This window comes from Portunus trituberculatus, chromosome 19 (genome assembly GCF_017591435.1).
Source record: "Portunus trituberculatus isolate SZX2019 chromosome 19, ASM1759143v1, whole genome shotgun sequence".
Lineage (NCBI taxonomy): Eukaryota > Metazoa > Arthropoda > Malacostraca > Decapoda > Portunidae > Portunus > Portunus trituberculatus.
The window spans coordinates 17,550,480-17,571,480 of NC_059273.1; the positions used below are offsets into that span (position 1 = coordinate 17,550,480).

The 21,001-nt window shown below is 43.3% G+C and overlaps 1 protein-coding gene and 1 long non-coding RNA gene across 3 annotated transcripts in view; one reads left to right on the forward strand and one right to left on the reverse strand.

Annotated features, from left to right (window-relative positions):
* The window catches only part of LOC123506097 (potassium/sodium hyperpolarization-activated cyclic nucleotide-gated channel 3-like), a 927,743-nt gene that overhangs the window by 434,727 nt on the left and 472,015 nt on the right, over positions 1-21,001 (forward strand). The gene's annotated exons all lie outside the window — the stretch shown is intronic.
* LOC123506100 overlaps positions 1-21,001 on the reverse strand; it is a 312,418-nt gene that overhangs the window by 257,746 nt on the left and 33,671 nt on the right. The window contains exons 3-4 of one of the 2 annotated variants that reach the window (XR_006675344.1): positions 16,860-17,250; positions 6,504-6,547 (exon numbers count right to left, since the gene is read on the reverse strand). This is a non-coding gene — a long non-coding RNA (uncharacterized LOC123506100). Of the gene's footprint in view, positions 1-6,503; positions 6,548-16,859; positions 17,251-21,001 lie in introns of those variants that run through there. The other variant, XR_006675343.1, reaches the window with a different exon arrangement.

A 21,001-nucleotide genomic window follows, 5' to 3' on the forward strand; every position in this document is an offset into this window, starting at 1 on the left:
TCTCTCTCTCTCTCTCTCTCTCTCTCTCTCTCTCTCTCTCTCTCTCTCTCTCTCTCTCTCTCTCTCTCTCTCTCTAGTTTGTTTTACATTCATCCTTTTCTTCTTACACCTTTCTCTTCTGTCTTTTATTCTGCCCATTACACCAGCCAATACATTTTACTCCGTTTCCTATTTCGCAAGAGGGAGAGTGAAAACAGATCTTGCAAACAGCGCTATTAAATGACAGAGTAATAAGCGCCAACTAATCTGCAATTTGCCTCAACAAACCCAACAACAGATTACAAAACAGAGTGAAAGCGAGAACGCAACAAATACACAAACAAACAACATCCATCCCTTTGTGTGTCTGCCTGTCTGCTGGTTTGCACTCATCCACATATGGAATGCATAATCAGTACACAAAATCTATTGACTCTCCACGAATCGATGGCTATTTTTGTTACTTTATCTCAGTGAATGAAATGTGTTGCTTTTTTCACTATTTTTTTTCTTTTCACAGCGAGGGGTGACACTGATGGTGATATGGGGGAATTAACTTTGAATGGTTGAAAAACTTTTTGTGTGTAGAGGTCGTCGTGTGTGTGTGTGTGTGTGTGTGTGTGTGTGTGTGTGTGTGTGTGTGTGTGTGTGTGAGTGTGTGTGTGTGTTTCCGTGTTATATCTTATTCATAAATTTTTCCGTGTTATATCTTATTCTCTTTGTCCGATCTCTCTCTCTCTCTCTCTCTCTCTCTCTCTCTCTCTCTCTCTCTCTCTCTCTCTCTTCATTCCTGCTGTACTCCTTTCTCTTTTTTCGATCAATGTGGTCCAATTTTTCGTTTTAGTTTTTTCTGTGTCTTTTCATTTTCCTTCAGTTTTCTTTGATTTCCACTCTTTTCATTCGTCTCTTCTCTTTCTTCTGATCTGGTCTAATCTCCTAATGTATGTTTGCTATACTCTCTCTCTCTCTCTCTCTCTCTCTCTCTCTCTCTCTCTCTCTCTCTCTCTCTCTCTTAGTACTGCAGCTCACGTCCAGCGAAGCCTCGGGATATAAGTTTTAAATGGCAGTTGACCCTCCCTTTCTCCCTCCCTCTATATCTCCCTCTCCTTTCCCTTCCCTCCCTATCTCTCTTCTTTCTCTCCTCTTTTCTCTCTCTTGCCAGTGAGCCACCAGTCATTCATTCATCCATTTTGTCCTTTGCTCCTCCACTCTCTCTCTCTCTCTCTCTCTCTCTCTCTCTCTCTCTCTCTCTCTCTCTCTCTCTCTCTCTCTCCTCCTCCTCCTCCTCCTCCTCCTCCTCCTCCTCCTCCTCCTCCTCCTCCTCCTCCTACTCCTCCTCCTCCTCCTCCTCTCTCGTCCAATCCAGTTTCATCCGGGAAGTTGTTTTGACTGCACTAAAACACTCGTGATAAATATATTTGCAGAAACTTGAACACACACACACACACACACACACACACACACACACACACACACACAGACAGCGGATGTTGATGTGTACGTAAAGGAGAGGCTGTGTGTGTGTGTGTGTGTGTGTGTGTGTGTGTGTGTGTGTGTGTGTGTGTGTGTGTGTGTGTGTGTTTCAGTGGGTGGGTGGGTGGGTGTGGGTGAGAAATAAATACGTGACTTAGGCCCAAATTGTATCTATTTTCTGGCACAAAGTAAACTTAATTAACGAAAGAAATATTTTGAGCATATATGAAGAGCGAAACATGAACCAGTGATATACAAAGTTATAACTGTACACTGACAAAAAATAAAGATTAGATTAGAAAGAATATGAAATAAAGGACAAAGAGAAGAATAGGGAACAGCCACAGATAAGCAAATATAAAGAAAAGATCGAAGACAAATAGATAACAAACTTATATACATAATAAATAAATCTACAGGAGTTAATGGAGCACCTTTCAAGAATATGATTATCAACATTTCATAAAATCATACAAAAATCCAAATGTTTCTATCACATCCAGGAGACAGTTCACACATACGTAATACAAACGCTGTCATAAATATTCTTGCTTTTGGCACAACGAATATGCACAACGAATATAAGAAATGAGAGAGAGAGAGAGAGAGAGAGAGAGAGAGAGAGAGAGAGAGGAGGGGGGGTGAGCGTGATGGATCCATAAGAAGTCACAGGATGGAGGAATAAAAAATTTTCAAGAGTTTTACAATTCCTTCCGTGAAACTTCACAATGGAAAAGTTGTTGACGTCATTGGATACCTCTCTCTCTCTCTCTCTCTCTCTCTCTCTCTCTCTCTCTCTCTCTCTCTCTCTCTCTCTCTCTCTCTATCTATCTATCTATCTATCTATCTATCTATCTATCTATCTTTTTTCTGTCTGTCTGTCTGTCTGTCTGTCTGTCTGTCTGTCTGTCTCTGTCTCTCTCTGTCTCTCTCTCTCTCTCTCTCTCTCTCTCTCTCTCTCTCTCTCTCTCTCTCTCTCTCTCTCTCTCTCTCTCTCTCTCTCTCTCTCTCAGGAAGAAAACGGAAAGAAAACGATGCATTTTCTTATCTCACTGGATCTCTAGCTTTTCATTTACAGTGAGAGGAAAGAGGAAATATAAATGGCTGTTTCCGTAAGATTCCTAACTTTTTCCTTCTTTATGGACAAGAAGGGGAGCGGAAATAGAGGCAATGGAGGAAGTGCTGGGAATGATTCTAGGTAATGGTATTGATGATGGTGGTGATTGTGGTGGTAGTTATGATATGATGGTTGATGATGATGATGATGATGATGATAATAATGATGATAGTGGTGGTAATGGTCATGATGCAGAACAAGAATATGAACAAGGACAAAAATTAAGTCAACAACAACAACAACAACAACAACAACTACTACTACTACTACTACTACTACTACTACTACTACTACTACTACTACTACTACTACTACTACTACTACTACTACTACTACTACTACTACTACAATAACCACTACAGCTAGAAGTACAAACAAAGTATTTCGCCGATAAAATTACGAGAGAGAGAGAGAGAGAGAGAGAGAGAGAGAGAGAGAGAGAGAGAGAGAGAGAGAGAGAGAGAGAGAGAGAGAGCTATGGGAAGTAAAAAAAAAAGTGGTGAAAGAGCAGGGATGATTGATGTGAGGGAGAGGAGGGAAATGGCTGAGAGAGAGAGAGAGAGAGAGAGAGAGAGAGAGACCCCCGCCACGGCTAATTTGGTGACGGGCGACGCAGGGCAGAGGAAGCGGGCACCCTCACCACGGCGCAGTTCATCAGAGGGAGAAGTGAGAAAGAAAACGAGGAAAGACGAGTGTTAGAGACAGACTGAAGGAATCTTGGCCACCTAATGAATTTACTGAACCATGAACAATATGAAAGGGAATGAATGAACGGTAAAGTATTATTAGACATTTATCAAGAGTGTAAAAATATAAAGTTTAAGAAGAAAATTATGAAATATGTGATATATATAATGGAGATACTTAGACATGAAAAAAAGTGTACATTAAGAGAATAATGAATGGTGATATTAAAAATGATGAAAGCTTAGATACGTAACATAGACACTGAACAATGGCAAAAAAAAATAAAAAAAAAAAGGAAAAAAGGAAAAAAAAGATGTGTATTAGAGGGAATAAATGGTAGAGTTATGAAAAAAAGTGATATTATAAATGAAGAAATGTGAAATGCAGTCGAGAAAAATAATATGAATGTTAGAAAAGTAATAGATAATAAAGAGAATAGAAGAACGGTATATTATTATTGGCTATTTATAAACGCACTGAGGGGAAAAAAAATAAGGAAAACTACTATAAGAAATGGGACTGAAAATAAACGGATAAAAAAAAAAGAAACACAAATAAAGACAAACACAAAACAAGCCAAAGGAAATATGAGACGCTATACAACACACACACACACACACACACACACACACACACACACACACACACACACACACATCAGCCTAAAGAGAGAAAAAAAAAGGTGTCTAATATTAAGTGACAAAAATAGAAAGTAAACGTCAAAGCCACGCCAATAAACACTAATACTGATCCTTAATGAACGTGCGTGCCAGTGACTGAGGCAACAACGTGACGGCTGAGGGAGGGTGGGAGAGAGGGAGTGGGAGAGAGGGAGAGGGAGAGGGAGAGGAGACGGAGAGGGAGAGATGGGGAGGGAGGGAAGGGAGAACAGAGAGATGGAAGCTGCGTAGAGAGAGAGAGAGAGAGAGAGAGAGAGAGAGAGAGAGAGAGAGAGAGAGAGAGAGAGAGAGAGAGAGAGGAGGGAGGAGAGATGGAAGAGAGAGAGAGAGAGAGAGAGAGAGAGAGAGAGAGAGAGAGAGAGAGAGAGAGAGAGAGAGAGAGAGAGAGAGAGAGAGAGAGAGAGAGATACATATATTCCTGAAGAACAAATAAAAAAAATAGAAGAAAAGAATAAAGGTGTACACTACTGGAGAGAGAGAGAGAGAGAGAGAGAGAGAGAGAGAGAGAGAGAGAGAGAGAGAGAGAGAGAGAGAGAGAGAAATGTGTAGGAAGGGGAGAAGAAGAAAAGGAGAGGAAATACTCGTGAATACATGACCTAATAATATTTCCACGGTGTGTGTGTGTGTGTGTGTGTGTGTGTGTGTGTGTGTGTGTGTGTGTGTGTGTGTGTGTGTGTGTGTGTGTGTGTGTGTGTGTGTGTGTGTGTGTGTGTGTGTGTGTGTGTGTGTGTGTGTGTGAGTGGGTCGGTGTGTATGCGCACGTCCCGGAAACCCTCTTTCATGCCCCCCGGAGAGAGGAATGTTATAAACAATGAGAGACTGACAAATTTGCCCTCACCACTTTGAGAGAGAGAGAGAGAGAGAGAGAGAGAGAGAGAGAGAGAGAGAGAGAGAGAGAGAGAGAGAGACTGAGATATATTGAACACAGAAACAAACTCAAACACACACACACACACACAACACCAACAAATAAAATCACAAGGAAAAAAAGAAACGCCAAAATTTTCCCTACATTCCTTAGTAAAGAGAAGGACGAAAGAAATTAAGAGACAGGTAAACAAACAAGCATACGGTCGAACAAACAGCTCCCAAACACAGGTAACAATAATTATGCTATACAGGTACCATCGTTGGCCTGACCTACGCTGTAATTAATGTCCCTCTTACCTGTTCCTTCCTCCTCCTCCTCCTCCTGCCTCCTCCTCCTCCTCCTCCTCCTCCTCCTCCTCCTCCTCCTCCTCCTCCTCTTTGGCAGTTTTCTACTTATTTATTTGTCCCATCCAGTTTCTATTTCTCTCTTTATCTACCTGTTTGTCGTCATACTATTCACCTTTCTCTTCCTTCTCCTCCTCCTTCTCCTTCTCCTTCTCCTCCTCCTCCTCCTCCTCCTCCTCCTCCTCCTCCTCCTCTCTCCTCTTCCTCCTCCTCTCCTCCTCCTCCTCTTCCTCCTCCTCCTCCTCCTCCTCCTCCTCCTCCTCCTCCTCCTCCTCCTCCTCCTCCTCCTCCTCCTCCTCCTCCTCCTCCTCCAAACACTCACATGTATTTACACTTCTCCCACCATTTATTTTGCATCCCTTTCTTTCCATATATACTCTCACTCTCTCACTCTCTCTCTCTCTCTCTCTCTCTCTCTCTCTCTCTCTCTCTCTCTCTCTCTCTCTCTCTTCTTCCGCAGTTCTGATAGAAGCAAGAGTTATCTACAGCACACAATGGAGCCGCGGGCCAGCTTCTGATTATCTCCAAAGTTATTTTGAGTCTGTATCATCATCGTGTCTCCGGGTTTGGAACATGATATTAATAACGAGGCGGATAGTGTCGGCGGCGGTGGCTCAGAGGGTGGTAGGAGGGTGCGGTGAGAATGTGTGTGTGGGTGTGTGGGTGACGAGCAGAGGAATAAAGGGAGGTGATCCTGGTATGATGATGGTAATGAGATGGGGATGGAGAGAGAGAGAGAGAGAGAGAGAGAGAGAGAGAGAGAGAGAGAGAGAGAGAGAGAGAGAGAGAGAGAGAGAGAGAGAGAGAGAGAGAGACTGAGCGTACAGAAACACGCTTACCCCTCACTAAAACTCTCTCTCTCTCTCTCTCTCTCTCTCTCTCTCTCTCTCTCTCTCTCTCTCACTCACACACACACACACACACACACACACACACACACACACACACACACACACACACACAGCTGTTAACCTTGCAAAGAAATCTCTCAGCTGTCCCCTTGAGCAGACAGTCTCCTAAAGTACACGCTTTTTGGGACATTATGCAAACGAGACACTGGCCCGGCGCTCCTCTGGGGGGCGGTGTGGATGTCCGGTTTGGAGGAAGAGGAGAAATAAGAGACAGAAGAAGAGGAAGGAGGAGGAAGAGGAAGAAGAAGAATAAATGTCACTTCACTATGGTAATCCAGCAACGCAAAAATTAATCAAGAATAATGTCACCTGATTTTTTTTCGCTCAGGTCAAATGCTAATAAGATGGACACGAAGTTTATTCCTCTTCTGGGAGACGCGAATGAGGTCACGGGTACAAGGAGGGGTTGCAGGTGCGGGGCGTGAATGTTCCTAGGGGTGAAGTGGGGCAGGGGACAAGGAGGACACGGCAGGGAGGCGACAGAGCTGTAGAGGATGCAGTGATGTGATGTAGAAAATGTAAAGAGGTGAAGGTGAAGGGGTGGCTAGGATGCTTCTTATGCTCGAGTGTGCCAGAGAGAGAGAGAGAGAGAGAGAGAGAGAGAGAGAGAGAGAGAGAGAGAGAGAGAGAGAGAGAGAGAGAGAGAGAGAGAGAGAGAGAGAGAGAGAGAGAGATATTGGCAGTATCACACAGTGCGAAGGAGAGAAAGAAAATAGGCATATTTAATGTTTTTATACACCAAGAATGACAATATCTAAAATCAACATGACAAAAGGAGCAAGTCAAGCAGCATGGCAAGCAACATTCGTATATTGGATGCTTTAATCATTCACATGACTATTTTTCATTCACCTCATCTCTCAGTCATGACATTCGCATATACTGCAGTACAAAGACAGACACACCAAGATAATAATATACTAGTGAGGTGGTCTCAAATGATATATGCATTATGGCTTAAGGCAAAGACACCGATAAAGTATTATTTCACTAAGAATGAATAGATAAAAACTGAAATAAATAAGATTGACAAACCATTTCAGAGATACATTAAAGCTAACGATACAAAAAAGACTCAGTTTATTCGTTTTATAGCTTAAGGCAGAGGTGCTGCGGGAACATTATTTGACAGGGAAGGAAATGGCAAAAACTTAAATCACATTGACAAACCAGATCAGAGGCACGGAGAGGTTAATTATTCGTAGGCACAGCTAAGAAACAGTAACTACAACTGCACATAATTTGAGTACGATCCTTTAAACAATTCTTAGTAACATTTGCCTTCAGTGAGCTTTTTTCCCCAAACACTGTAACATGAATTATTGTAACCCAAAAAAAAAAAAAATAAAAAAATTATAAAGTCACGATATCAATAAGAACACTATACATGCAATAACAAAAACAAAACAATTTACAAACTCATCAAATTAAAACAAAAAACAACGACTGCAGTAACATAAACAAACAATCATCAAAAGCCATGCGCTACGACACTAGATCACTACAAGACAAAGAAACACGGAAATGAAAACACGAAATCAAATCATCCCATTCACGAGAAGAGACCAGAGAAAAGTCAGCAACAGCAACACAATCAAACCTATGGAATCTATGGGAGAGAAAGTGGTGGAGGTAGTAGGAGATATATGGAGGGCGATGGGATGAGAATATGAGGGGCAACAACAAGAAGAAAAGAGGAGGAAAGTAGTAGTAGTAGTAGTAGTAGTAGTAGTAGTAGTAGTAGTAGTAGTAGTAGTAGTAGTAGTAGTAGTAGTAGTAGTAGTAGTAGTAGTAGTAGTAGTAGTAGTAGTAGTAGTAGTAGTAGTAGTAGTAGTAGTAGTAGTAGTAGTAGTAGTAGTAGTAGTAGAACAACAAGATCATAAATAATAACACCATAATTAAGAGCTGAAAGAGAAAGACAGACAGACGGTAAGGTAAACAAGGACGGAGGAGAAGGAGAGGTAGCCAGAAGAGTGGCGGGAACGATCATCTTAATCACTGGAGCTGCGAGTGAAATGAATGAGACTTAACCTACAGTCATAAAAGTACTGTACTGTCACAATTACAGCCAAACGCCCGGAGAGAGGCTGAGGTGTTGTCTTCACGCTGGCTGCACAGAAACTTGTACCCTGATTTTCCACATCTTTGCATGCACGTGATTCTAGCAACAGGAAGACGAAGAAGAGGGTAGGAAACTGGAGAAAGACGGTGAAAATGACTGTTGAGGAAGTGAAAAACAGAGAAAGGGAGAGAGGGAGAGATTGTAGACTTGGAAGACAGTGTGGCTTGCTAGTGAGGAGGTGGAAGAGTAGGAAAGTGGATATGAAATGTGAGAGAAGAGTTAGAGGGAGTAGTGTAGAGAGGAGGAGGAGGCAATAGGACTAAAAAAGATGGAGAAGTGGAGAAGGAAATGAGAGGGAAGTGAGAGGTAATACAGGAGAGGAAGAGAAAGAGGAAGTGGAGGCGGAAGAGGTAGAGAGAACGAAGAGAGAGAGAGAGAGAGAGAGAGAGAGAGAGAGAGAGAGAGAGAGAGAGAGAGAGAGAGAGAGAGAGAGAGAGAGAGAGAGAGAGAGAGAGAGAGAGAGAGAGAGAGAGAGAGAGAGAGAGAGAGAGAGAGAGAGAGAGAGAGAGAGAGAGAGAGAGAGAGAGAGAGAGAGAGAGAGAGAGAGAGAGAGAGAGAGAGAGAGAGAGAGAGAGAGAGAGAGAGAGAGAGAGAGAGAGAGAGAGAGAGAGAGAGAGAGAGAGAGAGAGAGAGAGAGAGAGAGAGAGAGAGAGAGAGAGAGAGAGAGAGAGAAGGGGCGAGGAAAGGGTGTGCCACCAGCTCTCGCCCTAAACATTGATTTTCTGAACCACGTGCAAACTGGGACGGCCTGAGCTCAATATCTCGCCATTCCTACCCCTCTCCCCTCCCCACTCACGCCCATGACACCTGCCCCACGGACCCATGACACTCCTGCCATCTACCCCATGCCTGAGTTCATGTAGTAGCTCTTCACACGGGCCGTTTCATTAATTACCTCAAGACAGAAAAGAGCATTAAGAAATAGGAGTTTCATTCGACGTCAAACCAAGAGTGAATGTAACGTAAGATGTGAGCCAACAGGTGCTCCGTGGCTGCTTCTGGGAAGGAGGAGGAGACGGGAGAGAAAGTGGTGGAGGGGTAGGAGATATATGGAGGGGGATGGGATGGGAATATGAAGGGGCAACAAAAAGAAGAGAAGAGGAGGAAAAAAGGATAGTAGTAGTAGTAGTAGTAGTAGTAGTAGTAGTAGTAGTAGTAGTAGTAGTAGTAGTAGTAGTAGTAGTAGTAGTAGTAGTAGTAGTAGTAGTAGTAGTAGTAGTAGTAGTAGTAGTAGTAGTAGTGGTAGTAGTAGTAGTAGTAGTAGTAGTAGCAGTAGAAGAACAACAAGATCATAAATAATAACACCATAATTAAGAGCTGAAAGAGAAAGACAGACAGACGGTAAGGTAAACAAGGACGGAGAAGGAGAGGTAGGCAGAAGAGTGGCGGGAAATACCAAACATGACCCGTGACGCAGGTGATGCCAAGCCGCGGGGGACGAGGCACTGGGACCACTGGGAGGCACTGGGAGGCACAGGAAGGTGGGCGTGGACAAGACAGGGGTTATTAGGAAGGAATGCTGCTAAGGGGAACTACATGCAGGAGGTACAAGGCCAGGGGAGATATGGGGAGCAGATCTACGGGCGTGATATGGGCGCTGCGGGGGTATATAGTGTCACAGGTATGGCGGGAAGATGGTTAGACTCGCTGGGTATCGTGGCGGGTTGTGTGTGCGTGGAGGGTATACGTGAGAGCGTCTACACCTGATACTGATAAACATATAACTATACACGAGCACATCTGAGAACGTCTTGCTTCCACATCTGACGCACACCTGCCCAATTCACTGCTCTGTTCAGCACTCAATGTCTCTTTCTTCGTGTGAATCTTGAGGACAAATCAGACGTGAAATATAAAGAAACCGTTGAAAGACATAAAAAGGCGGAACAGGGAGAAAAAAAAAACATACTAGGAAACCCAACGCAAAGAAACGAAACGTGAGAAGAAACCACAAAAAAACAATTTAAACTAAAATCCAACAAAAAAAAAACATACACAGCAAACGATCAATACAGAGACACGAGAAAATAATGAGAGAAAACATCTAATTAAACCAGAAAGAAAGAGCAGTAGAGAGAATACACCACATCTTCAACGGTGAAGCTCAGTAGAAAAGCTGGGAGCCACAAGAGAACATTCTGACGGAGGAGGAGGAGCAAAGGAGGTCATGGATCCGTGCGTAGCCTTACAGATCCTTACCCTGTGTCCCTCCCTTCGCCAGCACCATGTACACCACCAGCCCAGGTGAGTCCCTGCGCCGCCACCTGTGCTCCTTATTATGTGCGTGAGAAAGAAGAAAAAAAGGTCGAATTTCGGGTCTTTCTTGGCAAATTTAATGAGTCGTTTAATGAAAGGTGTGTGTGTGTGTCTGTGTGTGTGTGTGTGTGTGTGTGTGTGTGTGTGTGTGTGTGTGTGTGTGTGTGTGTGTGTGTGTGTGTGTGTGTGTGTGTGTTTGCTTTTTACCGAGGTGAATAAATTTAAGATGTCATGAATTCGGAGTCTTACGCCCTGTTGCACATGCTCTCTCTCTCTCTCTCTCTCTCTCTCTCTCTCTCTCTCTCTCTCTCTCTCTCTCTCTCTCTCTCTCTCTCTCTCTCTCTCTCTCTCTCTGTGTGTGTGTGTGTGTGTGTGTGTGTGTGTGTGTGTGTGTGTAATTCACCACCTCGGTCGCCTGCTCAGAGACCGATCTTCGGGTAGGACTGAGACCACAACACACTCCACACACCGGGAAAGCGAGGCCACAACCCCTCGAGTTACATCCCGTACCTATTTACTACTAGGTGAACAGGGGCCACACATTAAGAGGCTTGCCCATTTGCCTCGCAGCTTCCTCCGGGACTTTCCGAGATGTGCTAACCACTACACTACGCGGTGTGTGTGTGTGTGTGTGTGTGTGTGTGTGTGTGTGTGTGTGTGTGTGTGTGTGTGTGTGTGTGTGTGTGTGTGTGTGTGTGTGTGAGCGCTGTACAATAAGGAGATGTACCCATACAGCGTTAAAGAAGAGATAGCGAGTGTTCCTTGAAATATATACCGTACCATGAAAAAAAAAAAAAAAAAAAAAAAAAAACACCTGAAACGAAAATAGAAATAGAAACAAAACATTTCAGAGAGAGAGAGAGAGAGAGAGAGAGAGAGAGAGAGAGAGAGAGAGAGAGAGAGAGAGAGAGAGAGAGAGAGAGAGAGAGAGAAAATCAGCTCCATTCTACAAGTAAACCAACTAGCAAACAAACGCTAAACAAAGCACACACACACACACACACACACACACACACACACACACACACACACACACACACACACACACACACACACAGCGTAGTGTAGTGGTTAGTACGCTCGACTCACAATCGAGAGGGCCGGGTTCGAATCCCGGTAAGCGGCGAGGCAAATGGGCAAGCCTCTTAATGTGTAGCCCCTGTTCACCTAGCAGTAAATAGGTACGGGATGTAACTCGAGGGGTTGTGGCCTCGCTTTCCCGGTGTGTGGAGTGTGTTGTGGTCTCAGTCCTACCCGAAGATTGGTCTATGAGCTCTGAGCTCGCTCCGTAATGGGGAAGACTGGCTGAGTGACCAGCAGACGACCGAGGTGAATTACACACACACACACACACACACACACACACACACACACACACACACACACACAATAGAATAAAACAAACAAAACACTCACCCAAGAAAGAAAAAACAAAAACGTGGGTGAAACTGGACAACAAACAGAGACAAACAAAAGAGGAATAAGAAAAAAAAATAAGAATAATAACTAAACCAGACAACTCGAGGAGAAGCTATTTCACGCGCCACTGTCTTGAGAGAGAGAGAGAGAGAGAGAGAGAGAGAGAGAGAGAGAGAGAGAGAGAGAGAGAGAGAGAGAGAGAGAGAGAGAGAGAGAGAGAGAGAGAGAGAGAGAGAGAGAGAGAGAGAGAGAGAGAGAGAGAGAGAGAGAGAGAGAGAGAGAGAGAGAGAGAGAGAGAGAGAGAGAGAGAGAGAGAGAGAGAGAGAGAGAGAGAGAGAGAGAAATAGAAAAGGAAGAAGAGAAGTGTGGAGAAAGGTACAGGAGAAAGGAGGAAGAAAAAGAGAAAAGAGGAAGAAGAAGAGAAAGGAAGAAGAAGAAGAAGAGAAAGTGAGATAGAGGAAGAGGGGAGGGGAGAGGAGGGAAATGGGATGGGAAGAGGGATAGAAGAAGGGGAAGAAGAATAAATGGACACCAAATGGAAGGATTTAGAATGGGAGAGGAGCATGAAGATAAGGAAAGAGGTTGTGGAGCATTCCTGTGGAGAGAGAGAGAGAGAGAGAGAGAGAGAGAGAGAGAGAGAGAGAGAGAGAGAGAGAGAGAGAGAGAGAGAGAGAGAGAGAGAGAGAGAGAGAGAGAGAGAGAGAGAGAGAGAGAGAGAGAGAGAGAGAGAGAGAGAGAGCAAAAACTAAACTAAAAAGGCAAAGAAGAAATAGGAGTAACAGCAACAAGAACAGGCAAGTAAGAAAAACAGCAAAACATCAACTCCAATTTATCTCTACACGTATGACGGAAAAAAGACTCACGTACATACTGCAAATCTGTGGAATCGAGCAAAGAGTGTTACTTGCGCTCACACACACACGCACACACACACACACGCAGAAACACGACCGTCCACTTCCAAAAGCAACAAAAATCTGATTGGAAACAACACACAACAAATCGGTAACATTTCCCGTGATCACTGAGGCTTCCCATTGCCTTTCCTCATTCCCGTCCTCAGCTTCACTCCAATACAACCTTCCCTTCAACTCTTGGATAGCAGAGAAGCAAAAGATGAGAGAGTTTCTTAATGTATTTGTGGTCAGTAAGCTATTTCTATCTATTAATCTATTTATTTAGTGCATATACCTTCTGACCTGCTTGTCTATGTATATGTCTTCCTCTTTATGTATTTGTCTATCTACCTGTCTATCTTCCAGTCTACTCATCTATTTTTTATATTTATCTTTTTCTTATTCATTCTAGTAGAGGTTATCAGGTTATCATTTTATTAACTGAGATATCCAACGCCTTTCTGGACTCTCTCTCTCTCTCTCTCTCTCTCTCTCTCTCTCTCTCTCTCTCTCTCTCTCTCTCTCTCTCTCTCTCTCTCTCTCTCTCTCTCTCTCTCTCTCTCTCTCTCTCTCTCTCTGTGTGTGTGTGTGTGTGTGTGTGTGTGTGTGTGTGTGTGTGTGTGTGTGTGTGTGTGTGTGTGTGTGTGTGTGTGTGTGTGTGTGTGTGTGTGTCCGTTGTCTGGTCACCCAGCAAACCTTCCCCATTACGGAGCGAGTTCAGACTTCATAGACCGATCTTCGGGTAGGACTGGGACCATAACACACTCCACACACCGGAAAAGCGAGACCACAACCCCTCGAGTTACTTCCCGTACCTACTTGCTGCTATGTGAACATGGGCTACACATTAAGAAGCTTGGCAATTTCCTCGTGTGTGTGTGTGTGAGCCTTCTTGATGTGTGTGTGTGTGTGTGTGTGTGTGTGTGTGTGTGTGTGTGTGTGTGTGTGTGTGTGTGTGTGTGTGTGTGTGTGTGCGAGCGCGTCCAGTCTGTTTGTTGGTTTCCTCTCCTTTTCTTTCATATCTTGTCTTGTTATCATTCGGTTTTTTCTGTTCCTGTCTGTCCATACTTTGCTTCACTGTCGATCTATTTTTCCCATCCTTCTATTTTCTTCCATAAAACAACATTTCCTTGTCTATCCATCAGTTAATCATGTTTTTAATCTATAACTTATGAGTAATGTCATTTTCTCTCTCTGTTGTTCATGACTATCTTTTCATTCTATTCTTCCATTTCCATCCATACTTCTACACTTCCTTGTCTATTTATCCCTTCATCCTATCTCCCCTTTTACCTTCTCTCCCCATAAAAATGCTCCTTCCACACATAAGTAAAAAAAAAAGCCCAAGTGTAATTAGTCTCTTCACCGCTGTCTATTTCTCTCCCTGTCCATTCACATTTTTATCCAACATACTTTCAGACGCCACACACTCACAAAAGAAGGGACACAAAGTTACCGCGTTCTTTAGAGGAAGTTAGAACATAGACAGACACCATTGCTCCTTCAGTACTCAACCTCCACAGTTACATAAGTGACAGAAGGACGTGGGGTGAGAATTCAGAACACGTAGAAGCAGCCGGGGAAATGTAAAGTGATTGATCGAGTTTGATGTCGTGTGAGTAGAGATAAGAAAGTATTGAAACACTGAAAGAGGCTACGAAGACAGGAGAGGAAAATGTGGTTAGATGTATGTGTGCAGGTAATACGTTATGATGTAAGGGAAAGAGTGAGGAGACAGCGCACGAGTGAAGAGGTAAAAGGCAAGGGTGTTATAGAGAAAAACAGAAGAAACGAGGCGACGAACAGTAAACATGAGGTACTGCGTTGGTGAAATGATGTAATGGTTAACGTGTGTTCTGAGACACTTTCTCCTCTCGTTACAACTGTTCTCAAACAAAGCTCTCAGATGTGACTGTTCTTGTTCTCGTGAATGTTATCCTTATTCATAATGCAGAATCGTTGTTAAGTAATCATGGAACCATAAATAATTGACAATTCACTACAGACAGTTTGAATTATTTAAAAGTATGAATAATAAAAGAAAACATTTGGAAATATGGACCACAAGACTGACGAACGAAAGCGATGGTTTTCAATCGGTTTTCTGTTTTGTTTACATTAAGACAGAGTTATTGTTTACTTGCCCACGTGCAAAGACACGGTAAAATTAAAATAAATCTTGACCGGTTACTTACTAGCACCAGACAACAACATAAAACTTAAAATAGAAGTGCTTCTTGAAATGCCTCCACCAGTTGATGAACTATGATGAAAGAATACAAGAAAAATAACAGAAGCTGCAAGAAGTCACCAGACTTAAACTCAGTAGTCAGGGTATAATTACCTACATTGGATAACAAAACCAATGAATGCTTTAATAAAACGTAGAAGTGAACCAATAAATTTCAAGTAATTTCTATGTATCATGGACTAATAACAAAAGAACACACAAAAATGAAAAGCTGAAATAGACCACCAATCCAGCATTTGAGTCACCACACAATAGACGCCAAAGTACATTCCATAAGCTAACTAGTGCGAGGATGAAATGAAATACCCTGCAGCCAGAAGACGAGACAGCGGCCAGCCCCTCAGCGTGCGTCAAGTAATGAGGTGTTTGTCCCGCGCTTCACCTGCCCTCACACAACCCACGCGTGGGAATCAATGGAGAATCCGACCTAGTATCCAATAGTTCCCTGATGTGATTGTGATGCAAATTTAGTCAGTAGTATTGTGATTTCTAGCGGCGCGCTGTCACTGTGGCTGTAGTGTGGCGTGTTACGAGGGGAGGCATTAGAAGGGGCATGGTAGGGTAGAATGACAGAGTGTATCTTAAGGGTGTGGTATGCCAGGGCGCGCTATGGGAGGGATGTAGCATGGAAGAAGTGTAGCTTAAGGATGAAATCTATAAGGTGCAGTATAGCATGGCCAAGTAAGGAGAGGTGAAGCGTGGCAGTAATGTAGCAAGGCAGGGGGGATAGGATGTGCAGCATGGTAAGAGCTGAATAAGAGGTGATGCAGCATGATGGATAATGAAAAGAGATGTAGCATAGTAACAGACGCAGCACAAAAGGCATACAATATAAGAATGAAGAGTGAGATTTAGCATGGTACTGATGGTGGCAGGATGCAGCATGGTGAGGTGTGCGAAGAGTGAACAGCATGCGAACCACTTTAAGTCGAGTCAAGTCAATACCAAGCCACCACTCGCGCCGGACACCACACCTGCTGCTCGTCATTAAACAGTGACTACGACACCAACACTCTACCATGAGACTTGTGGCAGCGAGTGGCGCGACGTTCATTACCGCGATGACTGACTGGCTGGCGGGCGTGGCGCTCAGGTCAACGGGATCAGCGGAGAGCGATACAGGAGGCACTGCGCGGTAGCTCTTCCTCCTCTTCCTCCTACCCTGTCTGTATACTGCTGTTCATAAATAGACTATCCTCTTCTTTTCTTTTGTCTTGTAGTAGAGATAGGATTGTTGTTGTTGCTGTTGTTGCTATTGTTGTTGTTATTATTCTTGTTCTTGTTCTTCTTGTTCTTGTTGTTGTTCTTGATAATTATGATGATGATGATGATGATGATGATGATGATGATGATGATGTCATTGTTGTTACTGCTGTATTATCTCAAATTTCTTTAATCTCATCTTCCGCATCCTATATCGTCTGTGTTACTAATTAGCCTTCATCCTCCAAGCAGGCATTAAAGCAAAGTAGGAGCAGTGGATCGTAAAAGTTAACAATGTATCGTACATTATCCTACCTTCGTGCAGTCATTAATTAAAACTTCTTCATTCTCACCTCACTTCTCCCATAGCAGGGTACACCTTGCCTCACCTGTGTTACTAATCAGAATCCATCCTCCAAACAAGTATTAGACAGACCTCACCAATTATAAAACCATATAGAATATAAACATACTCATCTATGTAAACTTAAGTGTAGTGTCACATCAAGTAAACCTTAAATTCTCCATGTAACAATAGCCATAATAAGTTCCATTGTCCTTTGAAATATACTACGATGCAAAGAAACAAAGACACAATTTAATCTGAACTTCCAGACAAGAGTTAATTTGAAAACAATCATGTACATTACCTTTTTCCTAATGTTGTGGTGATCGCCGTAAAGAGGGTACTGGTGGTGGTGGTGGAGGTGGTGATGACTAGCAGGAGCTCCCTAGACGTTCACATTGAAGACTCTCCAAGTGTTTAGCTTATTGTCGAGACACAGTCACTATAGTTGACATACATATCGCACTCCCTACATTAACTTTCCCTCAATCTGACGTCCTCTTTTCTTACAATGTATCAACTCTCAGGTTACGTTACTAGATAGCAGATCAGAGGAACTAAGATTAATAGATACAAAGCGGAGTGGAAGCGAGTCTAATATTTCTCGTCCTCTGATTGCGATAGTGCCATTGGTTTGTACTTTAGAGAGTCTCCAAGTGAACCTACACTCCTCTGACTGCATCTACCACCACTGCCTGTGAGAGAATAGCAGTTAATTATAGTGTTATCAAAATTCACTCTTACTTCCTACAGCTGCCTGGTGGAGAAAAGATATTAATTGAGGTATGTTAGGCAACCTTCTCAGTACCACGGCATCGGTTTAGTTATATTCTGATTATAATTATCAGATTAGATTACAGTGTTCGCCATAGTGCGGTGAAGAGAAGAGGAAAAAAAGGGAAAGAGGAAAACGAAAGGGGAAATACAAAAAAAGAAAACGGAAAAAGAAAAGAAATAAAAAGTACCGAATCCTCTCATTAGTAACGCCACAAGTATGTAATCTATAATTCACAAAAATTACCGAAACATACTGAGGAGAAAGTACGAACTACTCCCCCTGGCGCTACGTAATTGGATAGACTTATTGACTTAACCATTATCGTGTCTCGGCAATTTACGTAACCGACTTTGGAAACTAACGTAAGAGTCCAGACACAATAAAGTCGCTAATAAAAGGCCGTAATTACTTTATTCTTTGCGGAGAACGAGATTACTCATTTTGTAGAGCGTAAGTAGAGGAGAAAGTTTCGAAGATCTGGATTGGAAGTTTAAGGTTACTACACGTTCTCAGGTAAAATGTCTACTGTCTGTCTTGTGATAAATTTTACAGGTGTTTCTTGTATAGTACTGAATTCAACAGGTGAAGTTTTGCTTTGTACTAGAGTCAACAGGTAATTTTCTTGTCAGCTACTGGAATCAACAGGTAAAGATTTCATCAGGTACTAAAGTGAACATGTGAAATTCTTCTCGTGTACTATAGTCAACAGGCAAAATTATTACCAGGTACTGTAGTCAACAGGTAAAGTTTCTTCTGTCACTCTCTCTTTGTTGGTTTTTGTTAGATTCCCGTGTTGCCAGGTAAAGTTTCTAATGCCAAGTTCTCGCATTGTTAGTAAAGTTTCTGTCAATGACTCGGGTAAAGTTTCTACTGAAGAGTAAACGTGTTATCAGGCAAAACATTCTATTACCAACCAGTCGTGTTCTCAAGTAGAGTTTCTTTCTACCTACCAAATCACTGGTAGGGGACAAATACACATTTACATTTTACCTTACCATCTTCTACGCATCTCTCAATATCAGGCAACATTAAGATGCCAAAGGAGAAAAGGAAGAGGAACCAATAAACTGAGGAAAGATTACCTATATATTACCCAAATCAAACCTCAAAATGTGGAAAAATTTGACAAAGACAGACAGAATGAGACACACATGCAAACAAACAGAACCACACATAGGAACATACAAAGAAAGAAAGAAAAATACAAAGAAAAGGAGAAAAATAAACAAAACACAAACACGATAACAGACAAGAAAAAAAACAACTATAAGAACAAACGAAAACAGATAGGAACATAGTAACAGACAAACAGACAGACAGATAAAGAGACAGCGACCATAACAATGACAGATGATCCTCAGTACATTCTCCTTATCTCGGCGTGAGTTACAAAGTGAGGCACGAACCCACACAATTACAGGGTAGCAGGGGAGGGAGGCGGGCGCTTCTGGCACGGGTGGGTGGAGGGAGATGTTTGGCAGGGGCGGTGGACAATTACTGACGGGCGGACGGAAGAGGCGGGCCGAGAGGAAGTGAAGGGAAAGAATCAGCCTTGCGACAACAATATTTCTAGGAGATATTGAGGCTCGGGGCTGTGTGTTCTGGCGGGAATGTCTCCTGGTTAGTTCCTTTAATATCCGTACCGTCCTCTCGTGCTATTTCTATATTCTTCTCTCTCTCTCTCTCTCTCTCTCTCTCTCTCTCTCTCTCTCTCTCTCTCTCTCTCTACGTACCTCGTATTTTTTTCTTCTCTCTTTCTTTTTTTCTCTTTCTTTAGCTATTTCTTTCTTAGTCTGTTCTTTCTCGTCTTTCTTCATGCTAACTATAGTCTCTCTCTCTCTCTCTCTCTCTCTCTCTCTCTCTCTCTCTCTCTCTCTCTCTCTCCGGCATTTTTCACTCCCTCACGCAGGACACTCCTTAATTATCGCCACGCAGGCAAAGCGGGGCATGGGCGGGGACGAGGCAGGGCAGACATAGGGCGGGGTGGGGCAGGGGCAGACGAGGGGCGGGGCAAGGCAGGGACGGGGCGGGGCAAGGTCCTCCCCAAAACCCATTAATCAAGGCAGGAATTCCGACACTGCATCGGAAATCATCCCCTCCCACTTCCCCTCGCTCCCTTTACCACCTGACTCTTCCCCTTCTCCCCCTTCCCTTCCTTCTTCCCACAACACACCGGACCTTCACGCCCTCTTCTCTTCCTCCTCTCCTCCCTTCTCCACTCCCCTCTCTGTCCGATCCCCGCATCCTTCCCATCTTTTTCCATCTGTACCCAAACTTTCCCTCCCATCTCCCCCTCCCTTTCGTCTACCATGGTCCCTTCCCCTACCAGTCCTGCCTGCACTGGATGAAATCTCCTCCTCCTCCTCCTCCTCCTCCCCTTAACCCAGGATCTCCACGGCTTTCCAGCTTCCCCTCCTTCCCTATCCTTTTCCAAACAAGTACATATACCTCTATCCACGCCACGTTTTCTATCCTACACCAACATTTTTTGCCGTTTTCCCTCGTTGGTCTGTGCTACATCAACACTCAGCACTCTTACTGTTTTCTCTTTCTTCTTAGTATCCGCATAAGTTTTCTCGCTCTCTTTCTTTGTATACTGTGTCTTTTTATATTCATATTTTCACCACTTCATTTTATTTCGCAAACTGATATTTTTGTTCTTTTTTCTTTCCATCAGCTCAAAAATGTCTTCTCCTCATCTTTCCTTTGTTCCATCTGCTGTTTCCCATCCCTCCCTTTTTCTATTGAACAACCCAGCCTCCTTTCCTTGTTGTTTTTCCTCTCTATGTCTACTGTTCCTTTCTCTTATCATTCAACCCTTTCCTTTCCAATAGGCCTCTTGTTATTGCTCCCTATCCTTCCATTATTTTTTCTTTCATTCTATAGACTTAATTCCTTCCTTTTATGCTCTTTTTCTTACCTGTACACAATGTCTCTCACTCCTTCCCTTGCTTCTCTACTTTCATCTTTTGAGATTCGCTGGAAGGCAGAGGTGAGGCAGCTACAGTACTCAACCCCAATGTTCTTGCTTCCTAAATTACTCGATTCCTGTTCTCTTGTGCTCTTTTCTCGCATATACACAATTTTCTCCATTTCTCCTACCTTTGCTTCACTTCCTACGCCCACAGTTCCCTAGAGAGTCTCTTGAGGGCAGAGGTGAGGCAGGTACTGTGATCAACACCTAAGATCTTGCTGCCCAAATGACTTCTTCCTCCTTCTCCTTCTATTTTTGTGTTCTCTCCATTTCTCCTACCCTTGCTTCGCTTCCTACTCCCACAGTTCCCTTGAGAGTCCCTAGAGGGCAGAGGTGAGGCAGGTACTGTGATCAACACCTTAGATCTTGCCGCCTAAATGACTTCCCATCACCTGCCACAGAATCTCAACCTGATGTGTCCGTTTCTCGCCTCCGCATCAGACCCGACTCTCCCTTCGTTTCTCCCTTCCTCCCTCTCTCTTCCCTATTGCACTGCCCTATGTCTGTGTTTTGTGAGTTCTGTGCTCTTTTCCCCATAGTGTTATACTCTCCCTAGCTCGTCCCTCTTCGCTCTGCCCGCTTGGTATATGCAACAAACGTGAATGGTGTATACGCTTTCATTTTTATTTATTTTCTCTTTTGTTCAACAGAGAGAGAGAGAGAGAGAGAGAGAGAGAGAGAGAGAGAGAGAGAG